This window comes from Lissotriton vulgaris, chromosome 3_1 (assembly GCF_964263255.1).
Source record: "Lissotriton vulgaris chromosome 3_1, aLisVul1.2, whole genome shotgun sequence".
Classification (NCBI taxonomy): domain Eukaryota; kingdom Metazoa; phylum Chordata; class Amphibia; order Caudata; family Salamandridae; genus Lissotriton; species Lissotriton vulgaris.
The window spans coordinates 273826053-273836240 of NC_141689.1; the positions used below are offsets into that span (position 1 = coordinate 273826053).

General features: G+C 43.7%; 1 protein-coding gene across 1 annotated transcript in view; it reads right to left on the bottom strand.

The window, feature by feature from the left end:
* Window positions 1-6240, bottom strand: part of CCDC68 (coiled-coil domain containing 68) — a 224804-nt gene extending 218564 nt beyond the window's left edge. The window contains exon 1 of the mRNA XM_086960408.1: window positions 5855-6240. The gene's annotated coding sequence lies outside the window, so the exon portion shown is untranslated. The remainder of the gene's footprint in view (window positions 1-5854) is intronic.
* Between the last annotated feature and the right edge of the window lie 3948 nt (window positions 6241-10188).

Sequence of the window (10188 nt, forward strand, 5' to 3'; positions counted from 1 at the left end):
TTGACCCTGGGGGATTGGGTCCCTGGCCTTAACGAGTCTCCAAAATGGTGGACACATTGCCCCCTCTCCTTTTTATTGGAATTTGCCCCTCAAGAAGGGGTTCCCGTGGCTTATTAAGGATTGGGGAGGGGGTGCATGCCCCTCACCTTACCATAGGTGTTTTGGGGATGGGAATCCCTGGGGCCCAAAGGCAAACACACTATGACAGACAGGCTAAAGGATGTGCGTGGTATGCGGTTGACTACCTTCGGGTGGGCTGATCACAGGGCAAGGATGCAGGCCAGTCCCTGTGGCCAACCTCTCACCATGCACGGCTAAAGGCTGAGCACAGTGTGGGGTTGGCTGCCTGCAGTAGCTCTACCCAATGCATGCCACTCCACTGTACGACACTCCACTGTAAGACACTCAACAGCATCCTACTCTACACCCTTTTACAGACTGGGGTTGGCTGCCTGCAGCAAACCAAAGGCCTGCGCGGCTGGGGGTTGGCTTCACGTATGGTAATAAAATATTACTTTATGTTTAAAAAAAATGATACTAAAAATTTGCTGAAAAGTAAACGCAAGGTTGTAGTTAGGTGAAATGTTCAGTAACAAGGTAGTGTTTTAAACTCTAAAGAACACAGAAATGCACCAATTATACTTATTTCAAGTAAGTATAACTCTTGCCCTAGGATAAATATAACTGGTGCTCTCGCCATGCACTGCTAATTATCCTACTTATTACATCACTCATGACATCACGGATTGTGTCACTTCAAGATTTGCAATGAACTTATTAAAGAGAAAATTGTGCATGGCAAGGGTGTGAGTTATAGTTACCTTAGGGCATGAATTAGAGTTACTTGAGAAAACCAACTGTAACTGGTGAATTTCTATAGATTTTATAGTTCAAAACAAGTTGTTACTGAACATTTTTCTCAATTATAACGTTACTTTAACCTTTGTTTTCTACAGTGAATATAAATATATTCCTTATTGAAACAAGTGTGTTACGCTGTACCTATTTGAACCTCCTAGGAGCTAGGCCTTACTTCTCTTCCAACCTAAAGTACGCAACATCGTAGTTAGGAGGCACCCATGCAGTCTCACTGAAACTCAATTACTTCAGGGATCTGGTACAAAGCGGATGCCCGTGTACACTTCAATGTCCATTACTAGTGGCAGTCCTAATGCACAATACAGTAAAATCACAACTAACCAAACTGTGCAAAGTAAGGGAAGAGGTTAACCAGTACATGGCTGACTTCTGGAGCTTTTAACTGGACAATGCATGTGTCTTTATCAAGTGCCGCATCACTAAAAAAATCACCAAAAACAAACACTTTATGACATCAACCTGGGCTCCAATAAATATTGTTTCATCATCACCGGATGGCCCCTTTCCAACAGAATTGTGAAGTTTATGTATTTTGCGGTTTTTGTAGAGCGCGACACTCATCCCAAGGGATATCACGGCGCTTATACCAAATAGGAACTACTGATGGCAGAAGCTGAGGTACTAAGGATTGGGAAAAGGTGGGTTTTCAACTTTTTCCAAAACTGGAGATAATTTGTGGTGTGTCTCAAGTCAATAGGGAGCTCATTCCACCTTTTTGTTGCCAAGTAGGAAAAGGAACGACCACCTGTTCTAGCTTTGTAGATGCGTTTGGTCCTAGCCAAAGCTGATAGACATGAGCGTAGGTTCCTAGTAGGGACATAAAATTCGATCTTCCCTTGAAGAATTGTGAGGCCAGTCTTACGTAGAGCCCTATGGGCATGGCTAAGCAATTTGAAGGCAGCCCTCTGACGCATCGGGAGCCAATGAAGTCTCTTTAAGCATTCCGATGCCGAGTCTCGTTTGCCTTTGGCCGCCAGATTTTGCAAAACCTGTAAGCGAGAGAACAGATGTTCATTCATCCCTACAAACAGCGCATTGCCGTAGTCCAGGCGACTAACCAGTAGGGCCTGTGTGACTGAGCGTCTGCAATCCAGGGGTATCCAAGGAAATATCCTGGCGAGAAGTTTTAAGATGGCAAAGCCCTTGCCACATAGGGATCGAACATGATCCTTCATGGACAAGACATCATCCATGATGATTCCCAAGTTCCTGGCATGTTGTTTTGGAATGGGGGCCAAACCCAATGAGGGTGGCCACCATGTGGCATCCCACACCCGTTTGGCACCACCAAACAGGAGAATCTCAGATTTAACTGCATTCAATTTTAGGCAGTGCGCATGCATCCACTGGGCCATTTCGGAGAGGCAGTCATGTAACTTAGTTTTGGTTACATCAGCCCCTCAACCATGGCCACCATCAGCTGCGTATCATCCACGTAGGAGCAGATGCCAATGCCCCACTTCCTTCCAATGTCGGCGAGGGATGACATATAGACATTGAAAAGAGTGGGGCTCAGTGAGGCGCCCTGGGGGACCCCGCAGCCGATGGAATTGGGCCTTGAATGGAACTGACCCATATATACTGCCTAAGTACGGTTGCTCAGGAAAGAATGCAACCAATTCAATGTCGTGGATTGGACTCCTTTACTCCGAAGTGTGTTCAGCAGGCAGTTGTGGGATACCGTGTCAAATGCTGCTGACAGGTCAAGCAGTATCAGCGCCACTGCTCCACCTTGATCGGTGGAGGATCTGATACTGTCCGACACTGCCAGCAATTTTGCCTTGGTGCTGTTATTGGCTCTAAAGCCCGTCTCGGAAGGGTCCAGGAGGAAATTACTTTCTAGGTACCTAGTCAGCTGTACATTGACTAATTTCTCCAAAACTTTGGAGAGGTAAGGAAGCTGAAAGATGGGTCTATAGTTCTCTGGATTGAGAATGTCAGATCCAGCTTTCTTCAAAAGGGGGGTCACAGAGGCGTGTTTCCAGGCATCAGGGAAGATGGCAGTATTTAATGATTTATTAAAAAGTTGTGTGATCAGGGGGCAGAGTGTGGACGCAATTCTTGAAAACAAAACACAAAATGAGGACAGGGGTCTGAGGGGGAGCCCCATTTAACTGTGTTCAAGGGTACTAGGATCTCATCCACAGAAAGTTGTTCAAAGCCGGTTAAGCGGGGTACATTTCCTAAGTCTGGTAAAGCTGTAGATACTTCCGATAGAATCATAGTCTTGGATGGATTCTCTGTGTTGCTATAAGTATTTTGGGGAGTGAAAGTAGAGTAAATTTTCTTGATTTTTTCAGCAAAGAAGGTGCTAATACGATCATAAGCCTCAACTGAAGGGGTGAGTGTTTGTGAAGTACTAGATGGTTTGCTGAGCTCCTTCACTTTTTTAAACAGTTCTTTCGCTTTACTATTTTCTTGAATGCGCTGAGTGAAATAATCCTTCTTTGTATTTTTGATGGCAAGAATATACCGCTTCCGTTTGTGGACATAGTTTAGTCTCGCTTCACTGTCCTTGGACTGTCTCCAAAGATGTTCAGATTTTTGACATTCTTTTTAAGATTTTTTAAATGAGGGGTATACCATTTCTCTGTTATAGATTTTTTCCTGGATTCCCGCATCAGGGGCTAGTTTATTTAATGTTTGCAATATTCCAGCATCTAGGAAGGTAACATCCTTACAGACAGAGGAGTCCTCTGGTAGTTTAACATTAACCTCTTGAACATGTTTCTCAAAATTGGATTCATTGATTGGCCTCCAAGCTCGTTTGGAAATCTGAGGGACTACCTTAGATTTCAGAGGTTTACCGGGAAGGTCAAGTGAGAAGAATATCAGGGAGTGGTCCGACCAGGATAGGGGCTGGACCTCTATTATGTTAGTAGATTCGATGTTAGTAAATAGTAGGTCCAGTGTATGGCCAGCTATATGAGTGGGGCCCACTACCCACTGCTTAAGATTAAGGATCTCCATGTCATTTTCCAGCTGGGAGGTTCCCAGAGCATCCATTTTCTCTCAATGAATGTTAAAATCGCCAACAATTAGATAGTTTTTATGTTTTAGACAAAGTGGCAGAAGTTGATTCAGTAATTTGGCGCCAAGACTGGCTTGTTGTCCATGGGGATTGTATATAACTGCACCAGCTAAGATGGTAAGACCCTCATAGAGTACTTTAAAAGGTATGGTCTGATGTTCGATGTGGGCAGTTATTGGTTCCACAAAGCATGTTAAGTGATCCCTGAATATCACAGCAACCCCACCTCCTCTTTTACCAGATCTATCTTGTGTAATGATTTTATAATTAGAGGGGAGGGCGTTTGCTAGATCCGGAGCATTGGTATCGGAGAGCCAGGTTTCAGTAATGAAAACCAGGTCTGTGGTCTTAGATATGAGTAAATCCCAAATGTCCAGGGCATGTTTGGGTAAGGATCTAGCATTAAGATATAGACAGTTCAGAGTCAGATGATTTTTAGTATGGATTGTGTGATGGTTTAATGGAAATTGACCCATACTGGACCAGCGACTAGCGAGGCAGACGATTGGTCCATAGGATAATGCTGGCCCCGTTTGGGTGCATAGATTTTTTTTATTATCCTTTTTTTCATCATAAAAGGCTAACAGCTCACTGCGAGAGTAGCGGATGGGCATGGACGAGTTTCGAATAAAACCAGCAGGGGGTATAGCCCCTAGTCCCGGCTGGTCGCGGACGGGCGCAGACGGGCTTACCATTGGTGGGCGTGGCCTCACTGCCCTAGCAATTGGCGGCAAAAGATTGGTTAGACCCGCGGCAGCGTTAAGATCGGCTGCGCGGTATGATTGGTGACTCGAGATCAGCGGGGAGTGACACACAGGTAAAATAGCAGTTTTTAGCAATTCAATAGTTTTAAAAAGCGAGCGATACTCCCGGCTTTCCGCCTCAGGAGCGGTCTGTTTGGCAATTTACGTGTTAAATTAACTCTTCCCTCACTAATATTATAGTTCCTTACAAAAGTGCGATGGAGAGGATTCTGGCAAAAGATCACACAAGAGCTCGAACATCGAAGCTTAGGTTTGTTCAAGTTGCAATTTCAAAATTTTATGAAACCGTGTTAAAAAGTGAATTATATTTTTATTGTAAAAACAGTTCTATTGGAAAGATGGTAAACCCGTAACGATGTCCTACACATGTCTTGCTTGTTTTTTTTGCTGTGTTACTTTTCCAAGCCAAATATATTGTCAATGTTTTTGTTTCCATTTCGGAGAAAGACTAAAATTAAGTTCATATATTTTCAAGGATGCAAGCAAAGCAGTGTAACTTCGGCTACATTTTATCAATTCCCCCCTTCTACGGCGAATAAACATCTCGTTTTAACCATCTCTTCTGGAAACGAAGTACTTATTTCTAAAGCTTTGCCTGTGATCTGTAAACTCTGACATGGGAGTTTCGGAGCCGAGCTCTGACAGTTTAAGAGGAAGTTAAACAATCCCCTGTATTGTTTTCGTTGAGCCAAAGGTATGTAAAATGAGAATTATATGAAATACTTGGTAACCGGTCGAGCAGTCGTGGGGCGGCGCCGGGTGGCACAGGAGCGACAGTTAGCCACTGTATTGTATTTTTGTGGGGAGGGGTCGGGTACACGTAACCGTACCTCGCCTGACGCCAATCTTTTTTTTTTATTTAAAAAAAATGCAACCCCTAACATACATTCAAAGTGGTGTCTAATTCTTTCTTCAATTCCTTACGTTTAATTCTTTCAAGCATTATTTCCCAAACCATACAAACATGAAAAAAATATGTTGCCATATTTGGTAGCAGGACCTCACAGTGCGTTATACAGGATAATTAGATCTGCGGTGGGGTGCCCTAAATATCAGCTACTGCGTACAGAGGGCGGGGGAATTGCCTCGAACCCAGGTGCCCACGCCGCTCCCTGGCAGTTCTCTCTGCCAGGCGAGTGTCCATTTAAACGCCCAGCCGCCCTGGCACTGCAACACTTACCATGAGCTGCTCGTCACCTCGCCTCCCCGCGCGGCTGCCCCACACGACCGATGCTCATCTCGGGCAAAAGCAGCTCTAATTAGCTGAGAAACAATCCCAGGCAGAGAGAGATGGAAGCCAGTGCCCTGCAGGTGAGCCGGCGAGGGCAGGTCCCAACAGTCCTTCTCCTGCCGAGGACGCGTCTAGTCCTGGCTGCCTGCCTGCCCGCCTCCCCGGCGAGTGAAGCGGTCGTGCACAGTCCGTGAACGGCTTCCCAGAATATCCCTGGCCACAGCTTCCACCTGGAAAGCCTGCCTCCCAGACGGTGTTATTTCTGGCCGGCTCAGGAGTCCTACCTTGGGGCATAGCCGACCGGTGACCCTGAGGGGCGGAGCCTGGCACAGGATGGAACGTTTCCGGGAGGAGTGGGCGGGGCCTCCCTCGGGCAGGTGCTGCTCGTGGCTGCCTCAGTCATCAAAATGTGATGTCCTCAGTTTGCATGTGCTTCTTCCTTATGTGCAGCCGGGCAGACATTGTCATCTCTGCTCTGTTCACAGTAGCCTGTTGATATGAAGTTCGACAATTACAAATTGGTAAGGATTTCAAAATTCACTGCATTGAGCTAAGGTGAGGGTCACCAGATTTTTAGAAGTAAAAACCGGGGCAGGCCAGAAATAGAAGTAGGAATGATGGCCATATATCTGTCCTGTTCTGGTTTTTATACTCACAAGCACACACTCATGCTACAGAGCAGAACTGTCTGAAACAATTCTGTAATTGTCTCTTTTTTCTTCCAGACAGTGCAGCAGGAGGTAAGACATTTACAAGGCTACGTTTACATAACGTTAGCTATGGCAGTTAAGACTTTAGAAGCACAGAGAATATCTTTCAATTCTGCTTTGCAACAGAAGTTGGAAATTCTCCCAAAAACCGGTACATGTATTTAAAATTAGAAAAAATGTGGGCAGGGACATTTTAAGATTTTGGGGGCCCCGGACCAAATGCATTTTGACCCCCACCCCACCACCCCAAGTTCAAGTTTATTTTATTTGATTTAGTTCTCCACTGAGAGCCACACATATTCAGTACATAATATAACATTTTAAACCGTTTTGTTAAAAAGAGAGGTTTTCATTCTAATACAAAGTTAAAAAGGCTTTTAAAAATTTGAAACAATTGGAGCAGACAAACTCGTTTGGGGAGCCTTGCTTATTATGATCAATTCCTGTACAGAGTTAATTCTAAATTTTGTATAAATTGGTTGTAAAAACCTTTTTCTTGCCTTTACTACTGTCACATTTGAATGTTCCAAATCCTGCTCCCCTCCATTACACACATTACAGATAATACTTGATTTTTCTTTTGAATGCTACCTATATGTAACTGTTTTTATTGGAAATGTTCCAAGTCATAGCAGCACAATCGATCTCCTGACCCCATGCTGTAAATTAAAATTATGTACTGTTGTGTTTTCTTAAAGACTATAGATTCCGCGATTTTTTTTTATAAAAAGTCAATTTAGTGCAGTGCTGAGAGTCAAGATCAAAACTGAGTCTTGGAGTAAAATGTTTTAAAAAGAGCTTCAGCTGAGCAGGTGTCCATGACTGTAACAAATTAATATTAACATTAGATAGCTTAAAAGCAGTTAAAACATTCTTTGAGAATACATGATTCGAAGATTCTTTTTCAAATGTTTCTATTTTAAGTAGAGGTCGAAGTGTTCCTTCTTCCGCATGGAGGAAGTTGTATGCCCACCTGATGATATTGGCAATTCCTCTGGCATAGGTGCTGGTTAACGAGAACTCGAGGCGGAGAGCTTGTACCAGTACAGCCTGAGACAGCTTTGTTAGCTTCCGTAAGATCTTCCCTTCTTTTAGTTCTAGAAAGTTCCCTTGGCTTATTGGGATATATCCGAGAGCGTATTACAGCACTGGTGGAATCTTGGCGGTGTATACCTGAAGCAGAGAAGAAAAGTGTATTTTTGCAGTTGCAGCATATAACCGTGAAAGTGCCCCCACATGAACGTCAAATTTATGAGTCAAATTCTGTGTATGGAGCCTATTTTGTAGAGACTTGGTGGAGATAGGTATATTCATTTGCCACTTCCAACATTTTTCCCCCTAGAGACAAGTTGAATTTGGTACTCTGTTTCCTTCCTGATTGGAAGCAACTTTGAGTTATGGTCCAATTTCAGCTTTTTCATGTTGTCTTTGGCTATGTCGCTATCACTGCGCAGGCACACTAGTCCAAATTCTAAATTAGTTTCCATCCAATATTCAGGGATAGTGATGTGTGTTTTTAACATTTTAATACAGCAACAGGTCACTAATGTTGCAAATAATCTTTGTGACGCCCTCCCATTTCTCAAATGTGAGGTCCTGTTTGGGGCTTGAAAGAATTTGTTTTATTGATGTGGCATGGTGTTGAAAAACTTAAAGACAAAATGTCTTTGCATAATGTCTGTAAAAGACTCCCACACATCACCCCTATGTAAAAGAAACTAAAATAAAGTGGTGTTTAAAACTATCTATGTTTGAGAATCATTAAAGGTCATCAGAGCAGGACTTTGTGGAGAACAGAGCTGGATCTATCAGGGAGACCCCTGAAAGGCTGGGGTCCTGGGCCAGAGCCCACTTTGCCCATGCCTTAAAATGTCTCTGGATTCGGGATGCCTGGACTGTCCTCTAAAAATCGAGACTCTCCGGGGAAATCCTGATGTTTGGTCGACATAGTCCCAAAATTCTGAGGGTGGGGGTGAGGATTCCAGTCAGCCTTTGGGAGAGCTGAGCCCAGAGGATGGGCTGGGGCGCAACAATCTCCCCTACATTCCCGCACTCCAAAATCTGGGTGGACAACACCTCCCGACTCCTACAGTTGCTGCACCCGTGTATTGAACTCCAGTTTACAAGGTCCGTATTTATTTAATTGTAGCATTTATAGTGCTATGTGGGGCAATGAAGCTCTTACTTTTATGGGCTGCACACTACACCTTCTGGGGTGAAAGATAGCAAGTGTGCTGTCTTCGTTTATAACAGGGGTCTCCAACCTTTTCTGTATTGAAAGAGGTCACTGAAAATCATCTTGAGCTACTAAAGGCCAAGCCGTTCACGCATTGCTACCAGAAACCCCTTCCCCCAAGCTTCATTGACTTTAAGCCTGATGTCCATGGAGCCTGATACTAGGGTTTGAACAAAATACTTTGACTAAGGGTACTATTCCAGGGAGACTCTGTGGTATGATGAGTGTCCATTGGCTCTGAACCCAGGTGTTCACCTTTTAGGCAAGGTAAAGAGCAAATAGAGCACGTTGAGACATATCCTTTGTGAATTCCAGGCACTAGTCTAAGCCACAGTTGTCCTGACATGCCTGTCGTGATCAAATGTTTTTATAACCTCAGATAGATAAGAAGAATTATACGTACGCTTCCCTCATCCAACATCTAAAGAACATAATTTTCGATTTTCATCGTGTCTGTTTCCATGACAAACTTTGGTTGGAACAAGCCTGATTGGTAGTCAACAACCAGATGTTCCTTAACAATGCATGTGCTCAATTGATTTTCAATGTACTACTCTATAATTTTTGTTGACCATGTTATATTGTCATGTGGCCACTAGTTCGATATTAGGCCAATGTTTTTGGGAAAATTGTGAGATCTGGCCAGTTTTTGATGGGTTTAAAATAGTTCTTTAGGATAGGGATACATTTATTAATGTACATGAGGTGGATTCAAACATGTGGAAGCTGTCTTGTAGATCTTGTTCGAAAGAGCTTTAGCTGAGTGACTTAACTCGTAATCAATACTAGAAGAAAATACAGGGAGGGAAATTGGGTCACCCCCTTTCAGGTTTTGGCTTGCTTGGGTCAGCCTCCTCCAGTCATTGATTTAAGAAAGTGGCATTTATATTTGCTCTGAGGAGTATTTCAGTTTTACTGTAAAGCTATATGCTTATAGGTGTATTAGTCAGTTTATAGAGTACTCCCCATTGCAATGTATGGATTTTTCATATCCATGCACTGCAATAGGATTGCATTGTGTAAGGAAATGCCTCTTTTTGCATGTTCACCCCCACATTTCTGGACTGAAGCTGCTGGTCTTTCGGCTCAGAGAGTGCACTGAGGCTTGCAAACCACACCTCATCACCAGTAATATAACCATACAAAGTGTATGTCGAATTGGCTACCCCAATTGACAAATACTGACTTACTTAGAAGAACCTAGTAAATGGTTCCCAAGGTGCCAAAGACTTGTAAGACAGAGTGTCCACCCAAGGCTGCAGCACTGATTGTGCCTTCGTCTGTGTGACAAAGCCACCAACTCCCTTAACAATATATGTAAGTCTCCCCTAAGGAAG